At 42.0% G+C, this 27,884-nt stretch overlaps 1 pseudogene; it reads left to right on the forward strand.

The window, feature by feature from the left end:
- The first annotated feature begins 23,887 nt into the window (after positions 1–23,887).
- Positions 23,888–27,050, forward strand: LOC115871249 (annotated as a pseudogene).
- Positions 27,051–27,884: the final 834 nt, after the last annotated feature.

Raw genomic sequence — 27,884 nt, forward strand, 5'->3', positions numbered from 1 at the left:
GTTGTATGAGCCCCTAATAAAATGTTTAAAAATAAATAAATAAAATAAAATAAAAAAAGATATCACTCATTATCCAATTATCAGTATCAGGAGATTTGATCCTTTAAACCTATGCTTTTCTTTTGCAAACTGAGAACACTTTGGTTAGTTGGTCCAAATCAAAATTCTATGCTTAAGTTGTTAATCAGAGTTTGGAACCTTACTGTGCAGATAAGAAAACAAACTGTTCCCTGGTTTACAAATTGAAGGTTATGGAAATAAATTCCAAGGTGTTGAGTCATGCATGCAGTTATATCACTCTATCAGTAAGCAATTTGTACGTATGAATATTTATGAACCCCTGGAGGTTTACAAGTAACATGAATGAAAACTCTTTGTAAGAATGGCAGAAAAGTCTTTTTCTTCCTTCCTTTTCTTTTTCTAGCAAAAGTTTGAAAAAGGCTCAACTTCTAAATGTGATAAGCACCTCTCTTAAGAACAGAGATGATAAACCTCAGTTCAAATTATGTTTTAAACTACATGCCCAGGCTAGACATAGCTGATTCACTTTCTCCCCAGCTTAATCCAGTCGCAGGGCAACAGAGCATTATTTTTGGAGCATTCATTACATTCATGAAATAGAAAGCTGGGCATTGAAAAGCATTCAGTAAGAAGTCACTAGCTGACATGGAGTTTACAGCTGAATCTTATGACAAATGCATTTTTGCTTCAAAGCCCTTCATCAATTCTTATCCATGTAGTATTTTTACCTTTTATTCTGCTTTCTTCCTACTATCTTATTTCCTCCAACCCCCCAAAAGTAGTCTTTATAAAATGTTTGTCCCTGGTTCTGCCCCACTAGACTCTCCACTCTCTCTGTTCTCCAGCAAAGCTTAGTTGGTAGAAGGAACACTCACTTGGAGCGAAATGATCTTCGACTTTATCACTTACAAAATACTCTGAATGGCCTTGGGTTGGAATTTTTTAAAGCTGTAAAATGGGCATAAGTATGCCTGTGTCAAAGGATTTGGAGGAGAAATTGTTTTCAAACACAACTCTACGGGTTTAGACCCCAAGTAAATATCAGTGTGTTCATTAACTTTTGCTGCAGATGAATCACTCAAAACTTGATAACTTGCTGGTGATCTATTTATTATCTTGGACAGTTTTGGAGGATCAGAAATTCAAGAAGGCCTAAATATACCCATCCTTGCTTAGAGTTTCTCCTGCTGCTGTCATCAGGTGCTCCCTGGGGTACAGTCATTAGAAGGCTTACCTGGGGCTAAAGGATCTGCTTCCAGGGTGGCTCACTGTGAGGAGGTGGTCCTTCAGATAAGCCCAACAGCCACATCCTTCCCATATCGCCCACTACTGCTCCCTCCTCTCCCTGCTCCTCCTTCATCCAATCCTAAACATGTGTCGAAGCAAAAAAAAAAAAGTTGAAAGGGATACAATCCCCAGTTAGGTATCAAGAGGCCTGACCTTCTCCATCCTAGAGCGGACAGGCTGAGAAAGTATGCTGTCCTTCAATGGACACATCCATCCTTGTCATGGGACCGCTAGGGAATAAAAAATGATGAGACAAGGGATTTCATGGTCCTATGTGTACATAGAGCTCTGTCCACCTAAAGAGGCCTACTGGACAAGCTAGACCGACAGCAAGCAGACCCCTTCTTCTGTTGTGCATGGTGGGATGTGCACAGTTTTTGAGCCTGCTGCCTGCCTGCTCATCCTGGAACTTTTCCTATTGTAGACCGTCTGTTGTTTGTGAGTAATTAGAATGGCTTTTACTATTGCCAATACCAGGAATGTGATTTTTGTCCATAATTGCATCAGGCAAAGTGGATATAATCCCCGTGGAGTGGTAGGTGCCACTGGGTGGAATTTTTAATCTCATTGGGTAGTTGCTCAGGATCAAGAGGAAGCCTTTTAAGACGCCTGCATGTATCATGGACCACTGATATGGCTAATATCTTGGTGCTGCTATAGGTTAGGAGTCTCCATTTCTCCATTTAAAATGTCACTTTCTAGATTGGTATCTTATCTAACCTTCCCAGTTGAATCGTTTTCTTCTATATTCCCACATGTCTTTACTCTTTCAATCATGTAAGTATTTGTTTCCCATTCAATAGGAAAGACGTCTGGAAGACATGAACTATGCCATCTTCCTTTGGGTTCTCCCCAAAGCAGACTCTGAACCAAAGATCTGATTCAATTTGTCTTTTGAGAGGTGCAAGGAGCAAGGGGAGATGGGCAGAGAGTAATGCAGGGAAGCAAAGCAGCCTTCAGCATAGACTGTAAAGCAGTTTTCCAAAGTGGGTGATGCTGCTCCCTAGGGGCTGTGGAGTGATCCAAACGCCAAACTCACTGCCTCTGTGTCATTTCTACAGGGCAGGGTAGAGCTGCCCCTGTAGGTTTCCAAGACTGTGACTGGAGTTCTGGTGCTAAAATGGGCTACACAATGGGCTGCTGCAACATGAACAGTTCGAATTCACCAGCTGCTCTGTGGGAGAAAGATGAGGCTTTCTGCTTCTGTAAAGAGTTACAATCGTAGAACAATCCAGGGGGCCTGCAAAAGCAGATATCTACACCTTATCCGGGATTGTGGAAAATAGTACAAACATTCTTAATTTGCAGAGGGGAACTGATAATTTTTTTCTGAAAGGGGGCTGGTAGATCAAATAAATAGGGAATTTATGCTAAGAGGGTAGCATACAACTTATTCTCTAAATTATACCAAGTATAATAAATACCTTCTTGAGTTAGTAAATTCATAAGGAAGGTATTTAAGTTACCATACCAAACCAGACCCACTGCCATCCAGGTAATTCTGACTCATAGCCATCCTAATGGACAGGGTACAGCTGCCTTTGTAGGTTTCCATAACTACAGCAACTGTGAAGATTAGAAAGGCTCGTCTTTTTCCTGTAGAGCACCTGGTGGTTTTGAATCATTGACCTTGCAATTAGCAGCCCAATGTATAACCACTGCACTACCAGGTATATACATAATACCACAAATATGGGGCAGCCCTCCAGCAACGATGATAGTGTTGCTTTTGAATGTCAGGTGGGTAAGGGAATCAGCAACTAGGAGGACTGCCAATGTCTGTATGTGTGCATGTACATATATGTATGTGTGTCTACATACACACACACACACACAAATACATATATATGTAAAAATTGGCATAGCAACACTTATGAAAATACCTCCGCAGGGTAAGGGAGAATCTGGCAAACAAATGGAGAAGGTTCATGCTATTTGCATAAAAATAAAGTATGTCTTATACTTCTGTATTATTATTTATTCATCTGTGTTTGCTCTTTCTCAATTCCTTCTCACTTTCTTTCTTGTACAGTAACTATTACTGATCAAAAGCTAAAAATTGGCTACAGAGTAGCCTGACTCTCAGCATATAGATGTGAGAGAAGATTCTAAGAAAGACAGTGAAGATTCTTTTAGCCTTGTTGCAGTCGGTAATGAGATCTGTAATGGAAACACGATTGCTAGTTATGTAATCAAGTAGGTCAGAGCCATTGATCTGTCCACCGACAAGAAATCATGAGTGAATGGCATTATTCCAAAAGGCTGGCTCAAAAACTCATAATGGCAAAAAGTGTTACTTGAATTTTATACCACTCTTAGGATTTGTCCCATTACTTCTGTGCATCAGAAATTTTAGACTGGAGCAGGTGTGAGAAGCAATGCATGGCACCTAGGTCTTGGGACCAGGGCCACCATGACCTCTGTCAGTCTGTGTGACAGAGTTATCATTTAAACTCTCTGAGTCTCAATTTATCATTTGTACAGTTAAGAGAGTAGAGTGGGTCAGAAGTTGAAAACTCGGGTAACAGGCATGTATAATCCTACTGAATGTAGAATGGGGGTAAAAGGCAACCTCATCTAACTGTGGCCTGTTGGAATGGGGACCTTGGTATGCCACATCTCTAAATTTTCACTCACAGCTAAATTCTGATATTTAGGTAAATTCTTCACATTTTCATGAGTTGATACTTTCTTTTGTAAGATACAGATCAACAAGGATCGTCAACTCTATCAAGGATTTGTCATATGGTTTCTTATCACCTCTGGTATAAATAATCTCTAATATCGCCTCTAGTCATAGGATTATCATATCCATGCCTTAATCAACTAATGCCTATAGTAGGAATACCTCAAGCGAGCAGCTTTAACAAATAGAAATGTACATTTCCAAGGTTTAGAAGCTAGCAAGAAGCCTATTTTATGGCTATAGATTCTCTCTAGAACCCTAGAAGTAGGTATTTTGTATTCTGTATTTCACATGTGTCCAGTGATGGGATTCAGCCAGTTTTTACCCAGTCAGCAAAACCATTACCTAATTTTTTTTGTTGGGTTCAGCGAACTGGTGGTTTAAATGGCATTGGAATCATGCTTCTCTGTATGGTGGGTGACTGGGCAGCTGCCCAAGGTGGAAATCAGAAATTTGTGTTTCTTACGCACTTAAAATATTCATCTGCACAACAGCATATTCTAAGCACCTACAGTAATGTTAATTCTCTCACAGATATAAAAAATTAGCTGGAACTATGCTTGTAATGTTTATTTATTCATTTTATAAAACTTGCTATACTTTTGATGGAATGCTACATTTTATTCCTTCTTTTTCACTTCAGTAAACGAACATATAATGTAAAGAGAAAGGGGTCAGAAACCTGAGGGTGACTTGCTGTCATTTGTTTTAGCTTTGTGCTGTTTCTAATGTATCAGACATCATGACTAGTGTCTGATTGGCCTACCTCTAAAGGAATGGGATCCTCCTCCCACGGTGGAAAGATGGTTAAGGAGAAATCACACAGCGGATGAGCTTGATGAAAGCGAAGTGAGGATGCTACCAGCGAGGAAGCAATATGGAAATATCTTAACCAACAGTTTGATTGTTCCTTGTCAAGCATTACATAATATGTTTCACTAACACTCTAAAACTCTTTCTTATAACATCATCTAGTTTTGTGGACCTCTTTTATTGTTCTTATCTATGGATGCACAACTATGTGAAATAGTAAACTCCCTTTCAGTATATCTTTTGTTATACTTGAAAAGGTCATTAGGACAGCGGACCTGTTGTTAAATTATTTGAAACCCACCGTGGCACATGTCCTAACATAGAAGACTGCTGAAGCCCCCGCCCCCCTCTGTCCCCTCCAGACAAAGGTCCTTGGTTCTCCTTCAGCTTCCGTTTTCTGGTCCCATGGTGATAAGCCTCTGGCACCTCTGCTGCCACCACCACTTCTCCATTAAAGAGTCTGAGACGTGCTCCACACATGTTTCTTCTTTCTTGGTTGTCATGAGATGCTCTATTCCTGCCTCTGAAATGGCTTCTGTGATACCCATTGGAAGGTCAAAAGTAACCAATCCTCATAGGAGAGAGGTCTAAATCTTATTTGCATGCTTCTTTCAATTCAGTCATTTGATGGGCGTCACAAAGACTATTGATATAGAATTTCCATACCAATTAATCTCACTTTACCACAGATATAATACCAGAGATGGTAAGAGTTGGTGAGAAGTATGGTAGAAAAACAATAGAGAAATGGTGACAGAGTGGCCACAGAACTAAGAAACCAGTAGGAATCAGAAGAGTGGGATTCCTGACATATTCAAGGAGAAAACTAAACACCTTCTGATGGGATTGTTGTGCTATGGGGCACTTGTCCGAGGAGCTAAGTTTGCAGACCCATGGAGCTAAAGCTGAACACCTTCAGGTAGAATGGACGGGCCACTGGTGGACACTTATTGGCAGGGTTAAGGAGCTTGACAACATTTTCTCAAGAGAGAGTAGACCAGGGGGCAAAGGGTCCAAGAGAGATGTCCATGCAAGCTGTTCTGATTGAAGAATGGTATCCTGAGTTATCTGATTCTGAATTATAATCTGTTCATTCCTTAATGATGCTCAAAACTATAACTGTTGTCTGTGGCCCCTGCAAAGGATGATCAAAATAGCAAAGAAGAACGTGTCATGGGAGGGCGAGTTGGTTCAGAAATGGCATCAAGATTGGCAGGTGGAGGCATTTCGGACCTCTTCCTCACAGGAATTGGCCTGAAGTGGCTGGTTTGTTGCCTTGGGGTCTTCAAACTGCTTATGACATAAAGGCGTTCAGATGCCACTCCTGTGCCATTGTTACATGAATAAACACACACACATTCCCTAATCAGCTCTACGGTGCCCGATATGTGCTGGGTGTTCTTCTATTTCCAATCTCATTTAAGCTTGACATCAGGCCTGCGTCCATGAATATTTTCAATAAACCGAGGGGAAAGAAAGGAAATGTGAGAAGAGAGCAGTCTCCTCAGTCCTCTCTTGAGATGTTTCGGGTAGCAGTGGGAAAGCCTGAGGAAGAATGTGTGCCTTGCTGTGGTTCACAGCCAGCCTGCACAAGGACCTGAACCAGCTCCCTGGCCATCCTTTTCCTTGTTTTGGCCCCAGGGTGAAATCAGCAGGCTAAGCCACTCTCCAGAGTTCTGTATGTCGGACCAAGAAGGCCAGGGCTAAACTTGATGTAAAGGTGAGTGAAAACCAGGACCCTTCATGGGAGCAGGGACTGGCTAAGAGATGAAAGAAGAGGAAAGAATGTTTATCGCCAATGTGAACAGAATGTTAAATGGAAATCTTTAAAATGCTAAGATTAGTTTTGCTCAGATACCTTCCCCTTTCCAAATCTTGAGGCAGTATGAATCAGAGAAACAACTTTATTTGAGTTTATGATTTATGTAATTCAGGTAACCCTGACATAGAAAAATCTCTTTTTGCAAAGCAGAAAGATTAAAAGACCATTGTTTAGTTTTTTTTGACAAGGAGACCTGGGGGAGCTCTGGCAGCAAAATGGAATGTGTACTAGGCTGCTAACCATAAGGTCAGTAGTTCAAACTCTCCAGCTGCCCTGAGGGAGAAAGATGAGACTTTCTGCCCCTGTAAGACTTTATAGATCCAGAAACCCTCAAAGTTGGTGGGAGTTGGCGTTACCTCGATGGCATGAGGAGCCCAGGTAGAACAACCGTTAATCTCTTGGCTCCTAACTGAAAGACCAGTTCAAACCCACCCGCAGCACCATGGAAGATATATGGGCCAGTTTGCTCCTTTCAAATGTCCAGCCTTGGAAACTCTATGGGGGGTACTCAACTCTGTCTACCAGGTCATTATAATCTGGTGTCAATGTGAGGATTCAGAGTGAAGGGGTTGAGTCTAGCCTGTCAATCAGGTAGTAGCTTGAGGACCTCATTTGGAGGCACTAAATAGATAAATAGCTCACAGGAGGCAGGATACATGCTCACTCCCTGCAAGACATCCCTGTGGAGAAGACACATGGAGAGAGGCGGATGGAGCCAGGCCTCTGGAGCCAGGGAAGCCACGTGGAGACCCCTGCTGAGATGCTTATATTGCCACTGGATCCACAAGACTTCCCTCCCACTGGCCTGTGATCCTCCTGCATTTGGCATCATTGCATGTGTTTCATGAGTCTGAAGAGGACTTTATAGATTGGTATCAGACATATGAGCTAATATCGGACCTCAGGACTTGATCTGGACTGGGCTGGGTTGTTTTCTTAATGTACAATTACTCTTTATATAAAGCTCTTTCTTATACACATATGAGTATCTCTATGAAATTGTTTCTCTAGTCTACCCGGACTACAGAGTTGGAATTGGTATTTTATTTAGGAATCCACTAAAATCCCTTTTCTTTAATAAAGGATTCACTGTAAAATTCCTTTAACCAGCCAGCTCCCTCAGGACATTTTAAAAAGGATCATTTTCTTAAAGATTTGCCAATTGCCCTAAGCAATAAGATATACTTATTATTCAGACTGTTAAAGTCTCCTGTTTTCCATGAATGATGAAACATATAACTGGGAGCTGAGGTGAAAATGAAATATATATTAATCATTTTCCCCTGTCCCTTTGTACTCTCGCAGACTCTATCAGTTGCCCATGTTATCTGCCACCCTGCCTATTCCTTCCCCTTTAGCATAAAGGTGATAAGACAAAGTAAGAGAAATCATTACGTGTAGTGGGAGAGGGGTATGGTACTACAATGTGGGTTATCTGGAAGCAGCTGCTGAGCTGTAGTAACACCAACAAAATATCTCCAGAAGAAACAGAGAGAGAGCAAAGATTGGGCAGGGGAAGTTTAACAGGATGATGCAAACTTACAAAACTTCTACCAGCTTGGCTGAAGCACCAGAGTAAAGACTGACCTTGGGGGAAACCTGCATCACGCGGACATGGCTAGGGCCTTATACCCCCATGTCACTCAGTTAGTGGAAGCCAGTCACTTCAGGAAGAGTGAACCAGTGATTGAGAGCACTCCTGTTTCTTGAATTTATTCGTTGAAGAAGGATCTGAGTATTGCGTATCAGTTTGCCCCATAGACGATCACGTGAGCCCTTTAGATCTTTTCCTTTCTTCATAATTGTTCGGGCCAATGCTGAGTGTATAGGGTTACTCAATAAACTGTTGAATTAAGGATAGGTGCATGAAGGAGTCATTTGATTAACTATGAACAGAGCCATAATGGCTGAAGCAGTCCACTGACAGGGAGTTGGCAGAGGGTCAGGCCACATTCAGAAGAGGACGTGGAACAATAGATATCATTCCTGGTGATTTTGGCTGAAAGCCAGAGAATACCAGAAAGATGTTCACTTGTGTTTTATTGACGCTACTAAGGCATTAGACTGTGCGGACCAACACTAACTATAACCTCAAGAGACCTCAAGAAGAATGGGAATCCCAGAACATCGCATTGTACTCATGCAGACTCTTACACGGGCCAAAAGGCAATTGTGCGAACAAAACAAGGGAATAAGTGCAAGGTGTAAAATCAGGAAAGGGATGCATGCATCAGGGTCATATTTCCTCATCTTATTTTTCAATCTGTAGGCTGAGCACATAATCTGAGAAACTAACTTATGTGAAGAAGACTGTGGTATTAAAGCTGGAAAATTTATTAATAACCTTCAATATGCCTGTGATGCAGTCTTGCTTCCTGAAAGTGAGAAGGATTTGAAGCACTTGCTGATGAAGATCAAGGATTATAGCCTTTAGTATGGATTGCAAATCAATGTAAAGAAAACACAAATCCTCACACTTGGATCAGTAGGTAACATGTGATAAACGAATAAAAGATTGAAGTTGTCTGGGATATTTTCTTATTTGGATCCCCTATCAATGCTCATGGAAACAGCCGTCAACTGATCAAACAACATATTGCATTGTATAAATATGCTGCACATGATCTCTTCAAAAATGATGGAAAAGACCATATTGTTGAGAACAAGGGGAGGGGGGAGCAGAGACCCAAAACCCATCTACAGACAATGGGACATCCCCTCACAGAAGGGTCACAAGGAAGGGGTGAGTCAGCCAGGGCAGAGTATAGCACCAATGAAGCTCAAAATATTCCTCTGGTTCCTTGAGGCTTCCCCCTACTTTCATGACCTCAGTCCTGCCTTTCGCTATGGGCTAGACTGGAGCATGTACACAGGTACACAGAAGAGATATGAGCTTGCGACACATGGAATTCAGGAATTGGAATGGGAGTAGCAATACCAGAAGGGTAGGGGGAAGGTGGAAGAGGAGGGGAGGAAGGGGGAACCATTTGCAATGATCGACACCTAACCACCACTACCACCACCACCACCCCGCCCCCCAGGGGACAGAAACCAGAAACTGTGTGTGAAGGGAAATACCAGTAGGTGTAAGATATGGAAATAATAATAATTTCTAATTTAGCAAGGGGTCATGAGGGTGGGAGGGGAAAGGGAGGGAGGGAAAAAAGTGGACCTGATACCAAGGGATTAATAGAAATTAAATTTTAGAAAATGATGATGGCAACATATGTACAAGTGTGCTCATACAATTGATTATTATAATATCTGTAAGAGCCCTCAATAAAATGATCGTTTAATTTAAAAAATGTTGAAAAGCAAAGTTTTGCCGTGAAGACTAAGGTGTGCATGACCCAAGTGGTGGTATTTTCAGTAGTTTCAAATGCATGTGACAGTTGAACATTGAATACGAAAGACCTAAGAATTGATGCATTTGAATTATGGGGCAGGCAAAGCTACTGAAAATACCATGGACAGCCAAAATAGCAAACAAATGCATCTTCGAAGACACACAGCCAGAGTGCTCCTCAAGGCAAGGATGACAAGACGGTCTCATGTATTTGGGGCATATTATCAGGAGACACATGTTCCTGACAAAGGAGGTGATGCCTGGTAAAGTAGAGAGGCAGTGAAAAAGAGGATGGCCCTTCGTAATCTGGATTACATAGTGGCTGAAACGATGGACTCAGACATATGAACAATTGTGAGGATGGCGTGGGACCAGGCGGTGTTTTGTTCTGTTGTACACAGGCTTGCTGTGAGTTGGATCTGCCTAGACCGCACCTAACAACAGCAAGCAGAGCATAAACTGAGCCAACTCATAGGAGCTGGGCTGCAGTTGGGACTCGCTTTACATAACCCCAAACATTGCCAGTGGTTCTAGTTATAAGGCCATAGATTGTTAGAATCGAAAGGAACTTCAAGCACTATTCCGTTAAATCTTCTCATTTTACTCATGAGAAAAGTGAATCTTAGAGGAGTGAAAAGAAACACACACGATTATTCAACTAATGGGTGGCCTGGCTTGGTCTAGACTATAGGTGCTCTGGCTTTGAAACCACCGAGCTGTCAATAGTTATCAAGAGTTCTTGAATGGAGTCGTGTAGACATCATCATCTGCATGTGTGTGTGTATAAGCACAAATATTCCTGGTCCCGTTTTCAGATTTCTCCTCTCCACACACACCACTCTTTGCAGAAGGATGGTCAATTCAGTCTACATGTGCATGTGGACTCTTAGTTTGTCCTTTGCCCTTTGAAAAATCTCAGGTATTTTCTTTGTCTAGTCTAGGGTTAACCTCATTTTAGTTTCCAGTAAACCAGGTAGTGTAGAATAGTTAGAGCCCCTGTCTAGGCTCCTCGTTCTGTTTATAATCTATACACAGAGAGCTTTTCAAGCTGCCACTAGCACAGGCTGTTAGAAATACAGCCTTGTCCTCTCCTGCATTGTTCTGTTCCGTTTTTGTCTCAGACGCCCTTTGCAGCTAACCTTTCAACCGCCTGTCTGCCATCTTCATTAAAGGTCCGCGGAGCTCTGTTAGAGTGATAATCTTGGCAGAACTGTGCCCCATGCCAAACCACTCTCCACAGCAGGGTACCGACTTTGCTCCTCCTGGCACTTTGTCACCCACAACACAGAAGCTGACCTTCAATGACCTTTCTAATTTTAATGCCAGGCTTGCTTTCCTTATCCCATTATTACAATTTTCTCCTTAGCCTGTAGAATGACTGCTTCAAGTCAGGTTCGGCTCAACGTCTACTTTCTTCCTTTTGCCTCTCGGTGCTCCTGACAGCTCATCCGCCGCCTTTGTCAAAGCTGCACTTTGCAGAATTGTCTCAATCTGTAATCGGGCTGTGGTTCGCGCTTAGGCAGAGGTATGTGTTTTGCTTCCAATTGTAAAATACTACTTTAATCGACGTTGTAACTGGAAACCAAGTGTTTAGTGAGTAGGAACTGCTCTGGGCATTGGCGTGGAGCCGTCACTGGTGCTGTCTCCGGCCTCCATGGTGCTAACATCCTAGAGAAGGGAGGTTATAAATACAGGGACAGCCAGAGGTAGTGGCAGTGCTCTGAAGAGAAATAAAGCAGCTGAGGAAACGGAACAGGAGAAGGGAAAAAGAAATACTTGGGTGGAGTACAGAGCACCCCTCGGAGGACAGGACCGTGCGCAGCGAACGGAAGGAAGCGAGGGCGTGAGCTTGCGCTCCCAGGAAGAGGGACTGAGGCAAGCACAGGTTTCCAGCGGGGACAAATGAGATGTTTTCAAAGACGAGAGAAAAGGCCTCTATGGTCTGAAAAAAGAAACCAAGCAAGAGGAGAAAGCTGGGATGCAGCCAGGGTAAGATCTCACATGATCTGCAGAAGACTTGGTGAAGCCATTTGTGTTAGTCTGTGTAGACTAGAGAAACAAATCCATCGAAATTCATATGTGTATAAAAGAGAGTTTTATGTAAAGGGTAATTGCAAATTAAGAAAGCCTCCCAGCCCAGTCTAGATCAAGTCCCCAAGTCTGATATTAGCCCATATGTCAGATGCCAATCTATAAAGTCCTCTTCAGACTCACAAAATATATGCAATGATGCTGAATGCAGGAGGAGCACAGGCTAGTGGTTAGAAAGTCTTTGGATCCAGTGGCATTGTAAGCATCTCAGCACTGGAGGGGGTCTCCAAATGGCTTCTCCGGCTCCAGAGGCCTGGGTGCATCAGGGCAGGTCCATGTGGCTTCTCCAGCTCAGGGCACTAGGGTAGTTCCTTGTGTCTGGTCAGCTGCAATGTCTCCCAGGGAGTGTTTTCTCATTAGGGATGTCTTGCAGGAAGTAAACAGAGAGAGAGAGAGGTCTCTCCCAACTCCAAGGAGGAAAATATAGGAGTTCCCAGAATTCTCAGGAGAAGACCATGCCTACACAGAGGCCTCATTGACTATGACCCGATTGACAGACTAGACTCCACCCCTTCACTCTTAATCCTCTCAAGTCCCAAATTGACATCAAATGATGTAACTACCACCCCACTGGAAAAGAAGAACAGGACAGCATAGTGTGCACTGGACATGGGACAGTTCCAAGGAACCCTGGTGGCTCCATGGTTAAGTGCTCAGCAGCTAAGTGAAAAGTTGTTGGCTTGTATTCCCCCAGCCACTTCAAATGACATCAAGAATATCATTCATGAAGAAAGCAAAATGTCATTAAAAAGAAAACCAGCAAAAAGCAAAAAGTCAGAAAAAGACTTGACAATGTAACCTTAAACCTGTAGGAGTTAAGATGAATTGAAGAAATGATGAAGCAAAAAAGCAGCCCAGGAAATGTCACAGGGCATCTGGAAAAGACAAAGGGAAGTATTATACTGAGATGTATTATATGAGATTATACAGACCTGACGTTAGAATGCCATAAAGGAGAACAGGCTTAGCATATGTTAAGCTGAAAGAACTGAAGAAATAATTCAAGCCTCGAGTTTGCAATAATGAAAGAAGTCCATGAGGAAAATATTAAAGAATCAATGCATTTGAATTATGGTGCTAATGAAAAATATCCAAAGTCCCATGGATTGCCGGAAGAACAACAACAACAAATCTTTCTTGGAAGTTAGGATATTTTCTAGAAGCTAGGATGGCGAGTGTGTCACTCTGGGTTGACTAGAGAAACAAATTCATAGGCACTCATATGTGTGTAAGAAGGAGCTTTATATAAAAGAGTAAGTGTACATTAAGAGAACATCCCATCCCAGACCAGATCAAGTCCATAAGTCCAATATTAGTCCATATGTCTGATACCAATCTATAAAGTCCTCTTCAGACTCATGAAACACATTCAATGCCACTGAATGCAGGAAGATCACAATCCAGTGGGTGGAAAGTCTTGTGGATCCAGTGGCAATGTAAGCATCTCAGCATTGGCAGGGGTCTCTACATGGTTTCTCTGGTTCCAGAGGTCTGGCTCCATCAGTTTCTCTCCACTTGTCTTCTCCACAGGGATGTCTCACGGGGAGTGAGTATGTGTCCCACTTCCAGTGAGTTATTTTATCTCCTTAGTGCCTCCAAATGAGGTCATCAAGCTACTACCTGATTGACAGGCTAGACTCCACCCCTTCACTCTGAATCCTCAAATTGACACCAGATTATGTAACTACCCCAGCAAGTCGTGGTCTCACATATTTTTGAAATATTATCAGGAGAGACCAGTCCCTGGAACAGAATATCATGCTTAGTAAAGTAGGTCAGAGAAAGGAAGCCCCATGACTCAATGGATGGGCACAGTGGCTGCAACAATATGCTCAAACGTAACAATTATGAGGATGGCACAGGACCAGGCAGTGTTTCATTCTGTTGTACACAGAATTCTTAGAAGCTGGGGTGATAGGTTGTTTTGTGCCAATAGGCAATCAAAAGAAGATGTGGGTGGAGTTTAGCTTGTCAACCAGGTCACAGCTTGATGACCTCCTTTGGAGGTATGACCGAGATAAATGGCTCACTGGAGGCTGGCCCCTCTTTCTTTCTCCCTGGTGGTCCTGGTGATCAGACCAGCCTGCTGCCTGAGCTAGCTACCCTGCCTCACCACATGTGCTGTGCTACCCATGGGCCAAGCCAACCAGTAGACCATGGTAGACCATGACATCGCAGTGCTGTGCTGTTCCATGCAGCCACCTTGTCATGCCTGCTGCCTGCGGGCAGACTCTGTTTATCTCACCACCACTCAAGACACTGCACCTCCTGCCAGCCACTTCCCATTGCTCCACCTGCAGGCTCTACCTTGACCTGCATTGCTACACTGCTTTACTGGCCTCTGCTCCACGTACTCACCACTTCACCTTCCTACTGTCTGCTTCCTTGGCCAGATGACTTGGAAGGACCTTCTGAATACTAACTGTCCCACAAAAATGAGTTGTATTGCCGTGTGGACTAATTTGCTGTTATATTCCTTTTCACTGTACAAACTTACATATAATCGTAAGCGTCCTGGTTTTGCTTCTCTAGAGAACTCTGCCTAACACAGTTGGTTTCAACTCAATGGCTCATGACACCAACAGTAGCATTTCATGTTTTCTTGGGCTGTAAAAAAACCTTATTTCAAAATAACTGAGTTCTGTGAACTCGTGCCTGTACTCTCTTTATGGTAAATAATGTCTTCGTGTGTAAAGAACATTTTCTGAAACATTTCAATCTATACAAACATCAAGTCGCTGTGTTTGAAAGGACTCCAAGAAAGTTCAGGCCTTAATGTTTTAAACAGGGCTGAGTGTTGATACCATGTGGAACAATATCAGGCATGAATGGGTAGGTGAGCCTGTTTCCCTTCCCTCGGCTATTGATGTGTAATGTCAAGAAGGGAAGGAACAGTATGCTGTCAGCTTCCCAAGAAGCTCTGTCTCCCACTGAGGAGCAAGTGGTATGGATTTTTATGAGCTGTAGTGGCTTGCAATGGAGAACACCCTGAACTGGAATTGAAGAGACCTGCCTTCAAGCCCTAGCATTTTTATATAGTATGGCTTTCCAGTCACATCATCTCTCTGAAGCATGCTTTGTGTCTTGTAGGGTGAACAACGTGAATCTTTCAGGGTTATTTTGAAGATTAAATGAAATAATCTATATGGAAATCAATGCTAAACACAAGGTTAGCATTTCAATCCCACCAGCCTGTGTGCTCCTGTTAAGATTGACATCTATGGAGACAATAACTAGGTTAAGGGTTCTTGGGGGTATTGCAATGAAATTTGGGGGGTAATGGGGAGCAACAGCAAGGAGTCCAAGGAGGGAGAAAATGGTTTAAAACTGATTGTCGTGGAGATTGTACAACACTTCTTGATATGACTGAACTACTGAATTGTATGAAGTCTGGATTATGTTCTAATACAGTGGTTAAAAGAAAAAGATTAACAACTTCAGAAACCCTATATAGAGTTGCTATGAATTGTAATGGAATTGATGGTAGTGGGTTAGTAGATTATATGGAAATATGTTACGAGTAAGTATATTGTTGTTGTTGTTGTTAGGTGCTATCGAGTCAGTTCTGAAGACCAAAATCTTCATAACTAGGTCATTGGGCAACCTCATGATAAATGGAGAAAAGATTGACGTTGTAATGATTTCATCTTGCTGGGCTTCTTCTGGCTTATAACAACGCTATGCACAACAGAACAAAACACTGCCCGGTCCTATGCCATCTTCACAATTGTTGCTGTGCCTAAGCCCTGGTTGCAATCACTGGGTCAACCCATGTCACTGAGGGTCTTCCTATCTTTCACTGCCCCTCCACTTTAGCAAGCACGATATCCTTCTCCAGGGATTGTATTCTCATGACAAGAGGTCCAAAGTAGTTGAGATAAAGTATCATCATCCTTGCCTCTAAGGAGCATTCTGGCTGTGCTTTGTTTGTCCTTTTGGCAGCCATGGTTGAGGTAGTTAGTTGATTGTGCCAACCTGGCCGATAAACACATGTGGGGTTAATTGAAGGGCGGAGGGCTAAATGACTCAATGAGCCTCACCTTTCTAGTTCTCAGGTCTCTTGATTTGTGATGGTCGGACCAGGGTGCAGCTGTCTTAGCCAGTTCCCTGCTTCAGCTGGCAAGGCTCATTTCCTGCATGACATCCCTGAGGAGAAGCCACATGGACCTACCCCTATTCTGCCCTGGGTGCTAGAGCAGCCATGTGGAGACCCCTGCCAGCGTTGAGATGCTTACACATTCAAGGTCTTAACACATTTCATTATAAAATTCAACTTTGTCTTCTTGAACTGCCTTTTGAAATTTTTATTCAGCTCTTTGACTTCATTTCTTCCATTTGCCTTAGCTACTCTATGATTAAGAGCAAGTCTCATAGTCTTTTCCAACATTCACTTTAATCTTTTCTTTCTTTCTTGTCTTTTTAATGATCTTTTCTTCATGTCCTGTCAGAGTTCATTAGGTCTTCTTGTCATTAGTGTCCAGTGCAGCAAATCTGTTCTTGAGATGTTCTTTAAAGTCAGGTACAACAAATTCAAGGACATATTTTGACTTTTGTGGAGTTATTTTAATTTTCTTCAGCTTTAACTTGAACTTACATATGAGTAACTTATATATAACTGTTCCACAGTCAGCCCCTGGCCTGGTTTTAGATACTGATATTAAAGTTCTCCATTATCTCTTTCCACAGATATAGTCAAGTTTATTTCTATGTATTCCATCTGTAGAAGTCCAGGTATACAAGGAAATAACACATATTTTATATACATACAAATACATGTATATATACATGTACACACACAAATAATGAGTTATATAGAATTACATTCCTGATTGTCCAATACCACATAAATATGCCAACTGTGGAATTATATATGTACAACATACATTCATTTCTTTAACACTGAGAGTTGTAAAATTATATAGTATGTGAGATTAAATCTATAATTTTCTCATATATTAATACTAAATTTCAGGTCATTATCATTTTAAGTGTAACTAGAAAAAAAGACATAACATACCTTATCTCCTATAATTAAGCATGATATTATGAGTCTTGGAGCAGGATCACTGGTAGTATAGTGGATTATGAGTTGGATTGAAAACCATAAGTTCAGAAGCCACTCTGTGGAAGATAGATGAAGTTTCTACTCCCACAAAGAATGAGATTCCAGAAAACACAGAGGGATAGGTATAGCCTGTCCTTTAAGGTCTCTATGAGTGGGAATCAACTCCATGACAGTGATTGCTTATTTTTGTTTATTATGAGTCTTTTCAAATGTCTCCGCTTCTTTGAACCCTGCTGTTGTGTTAGGTACCATTGAGCCAAGGAGCCCTGGGTGCTTACTTGGATGGGTCTGCTAATCATGATGCTCACACTTTGAACCACCAGCTTGGGGATAAAGATTTGTAGTCTTGAAAATGACAGAGGCAGTTCTACCCCATGGCATAAGGTTTCTTCTGAATTGTCTCAGTGGCAGTGGTTTGGGTTTGGGTATGATAAAACTCAGGATCCCTGATGGTGACAAGGGTCAGCAGTTCTAACTTACCTGCCACCCTACAGGAGAAAGATGGGTTGATCTGGTTTTGAAATTAGTTACACTGGCAATGGTAGGAAACCTTCTTTCAGCCAAGGTCCATTTGGATGGTTAGAACATCAATTGAAGGCCCTACTGGCCAAATATTTCATTAATTCTCTCCTAATGTGATGGCTGGAACCCTGGTGGCATACTGGGTTATGCATTCTGTGATAGACACAAGATTAACAGTTTGAAATTACCAGTCATTCATGGAGAAAGTTGAGGCTTTCCGCTTCCATCAGGAAAGTGCAAGGGAAGCACGTTCATCAAGCCTCCAGTGAGTCACCTCTGACCATAGCCCAGGGAAGGGAATAGCCTTGTCATCACGCATGGTGCATTGGAAAGTGGATTATGGAAGATGTGGTTAGGTTAAAATGGAACATTCAACCATTTGATTTCCTTTTTGACCCATTTTATTTATTTATTTATTTATTTAAAACATTTTATTAGGGGCTCGTACAACTGTTATCGCAATCCATACACACATCAATGGTGTAAAGCACATTTGTACATCATTCTCAAAACATTTTCTCTCCACTTAAACCCCCAGCATTAGGTCCTCATTTTCCCCCTCCCTCCCCGCTCCCCCCTCCCTCATGAGCCCTTGATAGTTTATAAATTGGTATTTTGTCATATCTTGCCCTGTCCGACGTCTCCCTTCACCCACTTTTCGGTTGTCTGTCCCCCAGGGAGGAGGTCACATATAGTTCCTTGTAATCGGTTCCCTCTTTCCTACCCACTCTCCCTTTACCCTCCCTGTTTCGCCACTCACACCAGTGGTCCCGTAGGGCTCATCGCCCTGTATTCCCTGTATTTTCAGTTCCTATCTGTACCAGTGTACCTCCTCTGGTCTAGCCAGACTTGCAAGGTCGAATTCGAGTCATGGTAGTGGGAGCGGGGAGGAAACCTTTAGGAATTAGAGGAAAGTTGTATTTCTCATCGTTGTTACATCACAGCCTAACTTGCTCATCTCCTCCCCGAGACCCCTCTGCAAGGGGATCTCCAGTGGCCTACTAATGGGCTTTGAGTCTCCACTTGGCACTCCCCCCATCATTCACTATGGTAAGATTTTTTGTTCTGATGATGCCTTACACCTGATCCCTTTGACACCTCATGGTTACATAGGCTGGTGTGCTTCTTCCATGTGGGCTTTGTTGCTTCTGAGCTTGATGGCCGCTTGATTACCTTCAAGCCTTTAAGACCCCAGACGCTATACTTTTTGATAGCCGGGCACCATCAGCTTTTTTTGACCCATTTTAAAGCTGTTTTAGTTTTTAATATGTTCTGATTTCTTTTTTATTGAGTTTTTCTCCCTTTTGTTTTGTTGTTGTTAACTTTTTTGTTTCTTTGGTTTTGGGTTTTGTATCTTTTTCAGGAAATGAAGGCTAGGATGATTGAATCTATAGAACAGAAACTGGATTCATGGTTTCTTGGGGGTTGGTAGAGGCAGTTGGGGAGAAATGGGCAACTAATAATGAGTACAAGAAAGCAGAGAGTGTTCTAAAATTGATGTTGATAGTGATTGTACAACTCTTCCTCATATGATTGAACTATTGAATTGTATGATATGTGGATTATGTGTCAGTAAAACAGGTTTTGTTTTAAAAGAATTACAGTCTCAGAAACACCCAGGGACAGTTCTAGTCTGTCCTACAGAGTCCCTCTGAGTCAGACTTGATTCTATGACAGTTTCTGTTGATTTGTTGTAGTCCGATGGCTGGAACGACTTCTCTTTGGTGAACTGTGTGGAATGAGCTGGCATTGATGAGTTTGCGGGCTTTATTAGGCTCTCAGATCAGATGTTCACCACCCCTGATTTTGCCAGCTTAGAAAAGTATAGGGCCAATTCTATTCCATTCTATAGAATTTCTATTAGTCACTATGGACTCAATAGCAGTGGGTTTGGATTTATTATAAAAGCCTTACTGTTACCATGGTTACATGCTTGACTGTTGATGCAAAAGTTGGCGGATCAAACCCACTCAGAAGCTTTGAGGATAAAAGCTTACCATCTCTATGTGTAAAGCTTACACTCCAAACAAACACTGTAACTCAGTTCTACTCTGTCACATTGGGTCAAAGATCCAGAGTCAACATAACAGCCAAAACAATAATATTAAAAGAATGAGTAGGTGAAAACATATCTCAATGGCTTGTTTAGTCTGAAGATTCACTACCACTAAAAGTTATTCTACCCAGAATTTAATTTCCAGTGGAGTACCTGCAGTAATAGAAATAAATGTAGTTCCTGTTGTAGGTAGCTTGAGACCATTTTTGAAATGTGTGAGGGCATAATACATATCTTCTTTTTTCCTGATTTCCCATATACACTTCTAAATGATTTTATGTTCTTCTTTGAATTATAAATATCTGTCAAAACTACAGGCAGAGAGGCTTAATAGATTAAATTGAACTGAAAAAAAAACCTCTAGGATGATGCTGACTTATACAGTTAAGACACTTTTCAGCCCTAATATTCTTTATTTTATAAGCTCACAATGAGTAATATATACCCACCTGCAGTGTACACTGGGGAAGGCAGGAAAATCAACTTGTCACTCAATAAAATGACAAGTTATTTAAAAATTATATGTGCCTGTACCAGCAGGGACATTGCAAAGGCTTATAAAAATCATTTCACTTTCTGTTCATATAAGGAAAAAAAAATTGAAATAAGTTACAAAACCAAATTGAGAAAAGCAATATAGTGAAGGGGCTTAATGGAGAAATAAAAGTAGGGAAAGAACTTGAAGCTAGGGGCTAATACTATCATCAAAAGTCAAGGCTGAAAGACTGTTTCTCAGGATTGGTCAGAATTTGTTTTGGAACTTCCTAGAATGCCCAGCACAAAGGAAAACGTGAGTGGGGCTCCAGTGTTCATTTCACAAAACCAAAGCAACCCAGTACCACGTAGGGCTTTCTCTTGTCATTTGTTTACCTCTGGAGAAATGTGCTTGTAGGTAGATGTAAAACGTTTATGGTTAGATGGACCTTTGCTGTCCTTAGGGGTTCGTGGGTAGTGCAAACCATTACCACAATCAATTGCTAACTGAAGGGGTGGAGATTTAAGGTCACCCCAGAGATGTCTCAGACCTGGCGATCTACTTCGGAAACACTGGCCATTGATATTCCGATGGTGCACACATCTACTCCGATGCACGTGAATGGGGGCACCAGAAATCAGAGTCCTTAGGCAGCAACTGGCTCACTTTTCTCATTTAAAATGCTTGTGCTTATCTGCTTGTGAGCATTCCATTGGCAAATCAACTTAGATCATCCTGTGGTTCCACAGAGATCACCCAGGACTAATATACAATAACAACAATAATAATAAATCCATCTAATTTGACAAAGTAGAGAATGACCTGGCAATTTGTGATGAACAAGGCAAAGTCAAAAGGGTACTGTTATAATCTGTGATGAAGTTTCATTTTGTTTTAAAATCAGACACCACCACTTTGCTGCCAATTTTATTACCCCGAGACCAAACGTTCTCCATCTGTGTGTTCATCCAGAAAGCTGCACATTTAGATAAATGGCATTGAACCTGTCATTCTAACTGTGAGGATTGGACTTTGCAAATATACTCTGGAATCGGATAAATAAGGCAGATTGTCTTTTCAAAGGAATGCATGAGCATTAGGGTTGATTTCCAGGTGTACCAATGCAATGCACCGGATGCATTACATCTGTCATCTTTCAAAATAAGTAATTTTTAGGTAAAATTTTAGAAATATCCTTTCCTATTGACACTCTTTATTTATGAATGCTTCTGGATTGGGAAACTTACTTGGTACATACAGATTTTTGTTTTTCTTAGTTTTGAAATCATCTCATGTATCACAAATCTCAGGTGCCCTTGATTTCTCTTATCTGAACAAACCAATGATAAAACGATAAAAGTAAATAATTACCTAGATACCTTTCAAGTTACCAGATGAGTAGAGGGTTCAGGGGTTGGACCTTAAATTCAAGACAACTGTTGTACTTTCCTAAATCAGTATGGATCAAACTAAAGAAAACCAAACTCCTCAAAATTGGACTAATAGACAACATCATCATCAATGGAGAAATGCATTAAAGTTGTCAGGGATTTCATTCCGCTTGGATCCACAGTCAAGGCTAACGGAACAGCAGTCAAGAAATCAAAGGACATGTTGTATTTAATAACTCTGCTGCATTAGAATGCTTTGAAGCGGTGAAGACCCAGGATGTCATTTCAAGGTTTCAGGTGCGCTTGACCTAAACCACGGTATTTTCCCTGGCCTCGGTTGGTATGTGAAACTTGGACACTGACTAAGGAAAACCAGAGAAGGATGGATGCATTGGACTTATGGTGCTGGAGATGAACATGGAAAGTAGCAGGAGAGCCTAGTCTCTGGAAAAGGCATCGCGCTTGGTAAGGTAGAGAACTACCCATAGGGGCAATTATACTCTGCCTGTTGGGTACCTACGAGTCAAAAGGTGAGTTTTTCTTGTTTGCAATGTCACAAGTTCAATCCCACCACCTGTGCCCAGAGGAGGTAGTTTGATTCCATAAAGATTTACAGCCCTTGGAAATGTATGCAGCCGTTCTACTCTGTCTACTCTAACTTGGACTTACCCAGATGACAAAGGGTTTGGACTTGGGGGTGTCAGGGGTTTGGTTAACTTGGTGTGTGTAAGACATCATTACAACTCTTTCATGTACAACGATCTCATTTCAATCTCACGCCAACCCTAAGAGGTATGATTATGCTTTGTATATGAGGAAATTGAACTGGAAACTACTTCAGGCAGAACATCCCACCCAGGCATGGCAAGTGTTTGCCTCTCCCTTCTCCTTTATACACACACTTTGGGTTTTGATTTTGTTAATTCCCCAAATGCTACAAAATGACAGACTCTTTCTGCCCTCAGGTCAACGCTGATTGGTAGCGACCCGCTGTGGTTTTCTGAGACCGTGACTGTTTACAGGAGCGAAAAGCCCACGCTCCCCCGTGCAGCTGCTGGTAGTTTTGAACTGCCCAACACGTGCATAGCAGCTCAACACAGAATCCCTAGAGGTAGGGTTTTAGATGACATTTACATACCACCGCTGAAAGTAAGGAGAGGAGACTAGGGTAGTAAAAAGTCAATGGATAATAATAACCAGGTTAATAAATGCAAGAAAGCTGATGCTAAACAGGCAATTGTTAACGCTGAAAAGAATTCATTTTGCTGACCCCAAAGGTCAGGAGAAGCCCCAGGAAGTGGCGTGAGAGGCGGAGCTAAATGCTGAAGAAATGATTGATCATTGTTTCAGCCTTTGTTCTAGCGCCAGATCTCAAAACCGGCTCCCCGCATGGAATGCCCCTCGGTCTCACCTACTTTGGCAGAATAGTGGAGGCTTCATCTGCGCAGGACTCTCTGTGTGGTGAATGGCTAATGTGCTAAATTGCTGACTGAAAGGGCAGGAGTTTGAGGCATCTCCAAAAAAAAAAAGCCTGTTGCTCGGCTTCCAAAAAGATGAGCCATGGGCAGGGGACGATGGAGGAAAACGGGGAGGTAACGTCAGTGAGTACAAGAAAGAAGAACTGTCTTCAGATTGATTGTCGTGATGACTGCACAACTCCTTTTAACGTGATTAAACTGCTTAATGTTATGATAGCTGAATTATGTGTCAATTAAACTGTTAAAAAAGACTACAGCCTAAAAATCCCCACGGGACCCTTTTAATCCGTCATGTGGGGTTGCTATGAGATGAAAAGCAACTTGACAGCACCTTAATAACAACACCATACCTGTTAATGATTTTGCTTAAAAATAGGAATTTCTCTGTTATGTTAACTAGGCAATAGCCGATTAGCAAACCTAATCACTTCTGAGTTACAAGGAGTGGAGTAGACACAGAGGCACCCCACATAGGGGAACACCAACGTCTATGAATGTCATCTATAAGCCAAGGGACCCTAAGGAACCAAGCAATCTCTGAGACCACTAGCAGGGAGGGGTTGACATAAACAACACCCTGATTTGTACTTTTTAGTCTGTGGGATTATGAGAAAATAACATGTCTGCTCTTTTATTCAAAAATACTACTAAGAATAACCATGGAAATCCCCATGAAACACAGTTATACTCTGACAGACACAGAGTCACCATGATTCTGAATCAACTGGACAGAAACTGGGTTAGTTTGGTAAATGATAAAACAGTTTTGCAGATGGGAGACACCAATGCAATTAATGGCATGGTACTATATTCAAAACTGGGCACATCGAGACCATGTGTACCCAGAGAGCTCTCTTCAGGATGCTGGCAGCCATGCCCTTCCCATTTAGCCAATATACAAGGATTTGTATCATCTATGTAGGGAGCCACACTGGTGTAGTGGTTGTGAGTGGGGCTGATAACCGTAAGGTTTTGAGTTTGAAACCACTAGCTGCTGTTTGGGAGAAAGGTGGGGCATTCTATTCTATTCCCATAAAGAGTTACAGCCTCAGAACTCCACAGGGTCACTATGAGTTGGTACCAACTTGATGGCAGTGAGTTTGGGTTTTGGAGGGTAACAGTCTAACCCAAGAGGAAAAACTAAAATATAATGACAGCACAGATATCCCAGTAAAATAACTCAACCAATTAATTACATAGATGTTTAAGCAGCAAAACCCATGTGCATACACAAAGCTTCCAGGCACGTTCTGAAGTACATAGTCAATGACCACCAAGCCGAACCAAATAAATACAGAGGGAAAACTTGGGTGATAACAAATTAGAACAAGAATTATCGAAATATTTTCAAAGAGGTGTGACAAAATAATAAGTATGGGGGTGGGGTGGCGGCTGGCAGAGAGACAGACATTCAGAGGACATAAGAGCTCTTAGACCTTGGAAGAGCATAGCAGACATAAAAACAGCCAAGAGACTTTGGAAGATAAAGTTGCTGAGAGCTTATAAAATGTGGACCAGAAGGATAAAGATATTAAAGATATGAACAAGGAGGAAGTAAAAATCTATGAAAATAATTGGATTGGTCTATCAAGTCCTCAAGTAGAAAATAGAAGTGAGAAAATTGATACTGAAATCATTCAGGAAACTTCTCAAAACTGAAAGACAATATTTTCACTGTGTGCTTATGCTAATAAGTGAGAAAAGATACCGTATTGTGAAATTTCAAAATACTGGATATTGAAAGAAAACATGCACAGCTGGGGTCATTTTATGAATTTTAAAAAGGGTCATCAATATTAGGAGCACTAAGAATAAACTGTAATAGCAGCCAAAACAACCCTTCTTATGAAATCCCTAAAGAAAAATAGAACATATTAGAAAACGAAAAGTAATCTTCCACAAAATGACTTAGCAAAGGCTGGACTTTTATGGTCATAATACTGCAAATTCTGTATTGATATAATTGATATAATTATATCAATATAATTGATATAATTAAGGTTATCATAAAACATTGTTGAGAAGACAAGGGAGAGAGTAAAGTAGCTTGTGATGCCAGGGATCGGAGTGTGGAATGAGATATAAATGCTAATGTTCTTGCAATGTTGTCCGTTGTCATCAAGTTGACGCCCACACTTGATGATTTCGTGTTTAAGAGAACAAAGCACTCTCCAGTCTTGTGCCACCTTCACTGTCATTACCACATTCTAGTTCATTGTTGTGGCCACTGTGTATTTTGAGTGACTTCCAAGTTAGGGGTTTATTTCCATGGTATCCGACAATATTCCATTTTCATTGGCTAATCTGGGGGAGTACATTGATGGGCCTTTCTTTTCTCGCTAGTCTGTGTAGAAGCTCCTTTGAATCCTACCCCCCGGAACCCTACTTCTATTTTAAATACTGGCAGCACAGCTTCCAGAAACCGCAAACTACAAGTCACCACAATATGGGAACGTGGCAGAAGGGTGGTGGGTGATTTTCCGTAGTAGAAAGTTAAGATGAGCTTGAGTTTGTTTCTCTGATTCCAAGATGTACAAGTACGGAGGCAAATATCAGAAGGATCAGTTTAAAGATCCAAAAGTGACTTTCTCTAGGGAACAGGACAAGGAATGAGGTAGGCAGGGTTCTACTGCATTTCTCTAATAAGCCTGAAAAACAATTTGGCTATCTAAATTATGAGCATGTGTAACTGTGATGGGAATTAAAACTGAATTTAAAAATAAGCATTACCTTAAAGATTATAGCATGATTAAATTAAACTAAAGTAAATTAACTTAAATAATACATTTGACCAAGGTCATATGGAAGGAGCAAAACTAGGATTCAGTGCCAGGCCTCTGCATGTAGAGATGTTTATTTTAAAGTTTGGGTAATTCTCTACAGAGTGACTAGCTCATAACTGATCAAGCCAGTTCTCTATTATTGACCATTTAAGGTGCTCCTAAATTTTGAGTATTGTTGGTTCTTTTTTTAAACATTTTTATTAGGGGCTCATACAACTGTTATCGCAATCCATACACACATCAATTGTGTAAAGCGCATTTGTACATCATTCTCAAAACATTTTCTCTCCACTTAAACCCCCAACATTAGGTCCTCATTTTCCCCTCCCTCCCCGCTCCCCCCTCCCTCATGAGCCCTTGATAGTTTATAAATTGGTATTTTGTCATATTATATCATTCATCTGTATCAAAGTATCATTGATTCCAGAGAAACATAATAAAGTAGAACTCCATGGTAGAAGAAAGCAGTCTCAACCCAGCAAACAAAAGCGATGGATTCTGGCTGGACCCGTGAGGCCAGCGAAAGAGCAGTAGGCAAATGTCTCTGCAGACGTGGCTCCCAATGTTTCAGTGGACAAACTGGCCCAAGAGCATCCTAAAGGCACCTGCTCAGTGCTGCTTGGGGTTGGCAAAGTTCCCCAGGCACCCAGATTGGCTGAAAACTTCTGTGTCTGGCTCAGAGCTGAGAAAAAAGAAGAAAAAAGCTAAAGGCAACAGTAGATTGGAGGAGACTGGTGAGTGATGAATGGTGATGGCGTTCTTCAAGAAGAATGTGGACAGTTCTTGGAGCAATGTTTTTGAATGGCTTGCCCTGGTCTGTCAGTGAGGCAGAAATGCTCAACGACCTCACGGTGCAGGGGAAAGAGCACCGTGATGCTGTGAGGGAACTCCATATCCATATCTCTACTCATTGGAGAATCACAGGAAGGCTGATTCACCCCGAGAGTGGCCGATCCTCCCATGAGGAGTCCAACCCTCCAAAGGAGCCCGTGAAAGATGTTATCTCTGGGGAGCCTCTGGTTGGCTGATCAGAGGAGATAAGAAGGCCTTGAAGATCCGCCTGAAGGCCTACCACACTCAGACCATCTCACTGCCAGACAGGACATCCTGTCCACCGGAAAGAGGGCATCTATTGTGTCATCGAGGTATCCCAGATCCCTGACGTCGTGTTTGCAAGCATCCTAGGCGCCTTCTCCAAAGACATATCCTACTAACAGAAGGCGAGGCTAGAGTGCACTGTTGCTCACCACCTCCTGGCATGATCCCTGCTCTTAGGTCCTGGGCAGAGGATAGGGAGGGGGGTCCAGGACTCCAGAGCAGTGTCTGGGAGAGCAGTCCTGTTACTACCTGAAGTGGTTTCTGAAAAAAAACATGAGTGGGAGTTTGTCAAAGTATAAAGGAAAACATTAAATTACAATTTTAAAAACCCGATTGGACAGTGTGGGTAGAAAGAGGGAGGCACGGTATTATAATTTCTACAGAATCAGGTTTCCATTTACTTTGTACTAGTAACACTATTTGTTTTAAAGCCAGTACGTTAAGACCTCAGCTTTTATCTCAGAACCTCCTGGGTTGCCAACCGAAGAATGCAGGAAATGAAGTGTTGTATTGTCTGCCCAAAGCTTGGCATAGGGAGACTTCGATGATTGAAGCTGCTTCCCCGCACCATGAGATCAAAAGTCTTCCACGTGTGAGAGAGATGTGGAGTGGTCCTGGGGATGGTGGTCCAGCAAATCAAGTGTCCTGGAGGCCTGGGGAGGAGAGGGCACACCGCACTCACTCTTCCCCTAGCTTGCCGCTGATCTCCCTGCTCTGGTCAGGGACTAGCTCCCAGCAGACATACAGCACATGCCATTACACGCTGCCCTTCTACAGTGTGTGAAGAACCCCTTTTGAATAACTATGCAAGTATCCTAAGCAATATCATCCAAAGTTTGTCCTTTCCATCCTCCAATCCTGGAACTGGGATCACTCAGCTGCACTCGCGTACTATTTTCAATGGGGTGCCTTTCTTCCTTTATTTTAGAGATCTTATTATTGGCGGCGGC

Source organism: Echinops telfairi, unplaced genomic scaffold (genome assembly GCF_000313985.2).
Source record: "Echinops telfairi isolate 266 unplaced genomic scaffold, ASM31398v2 ScPeMD7_4225;HRSCAF=4972, whole genome shotgun sequence".
NCBI lineage: Eukaryota > Metazoa > Chordata > Mammalia > Afrosoricida > Tenrecidae > Echinops > Echinops telfairi.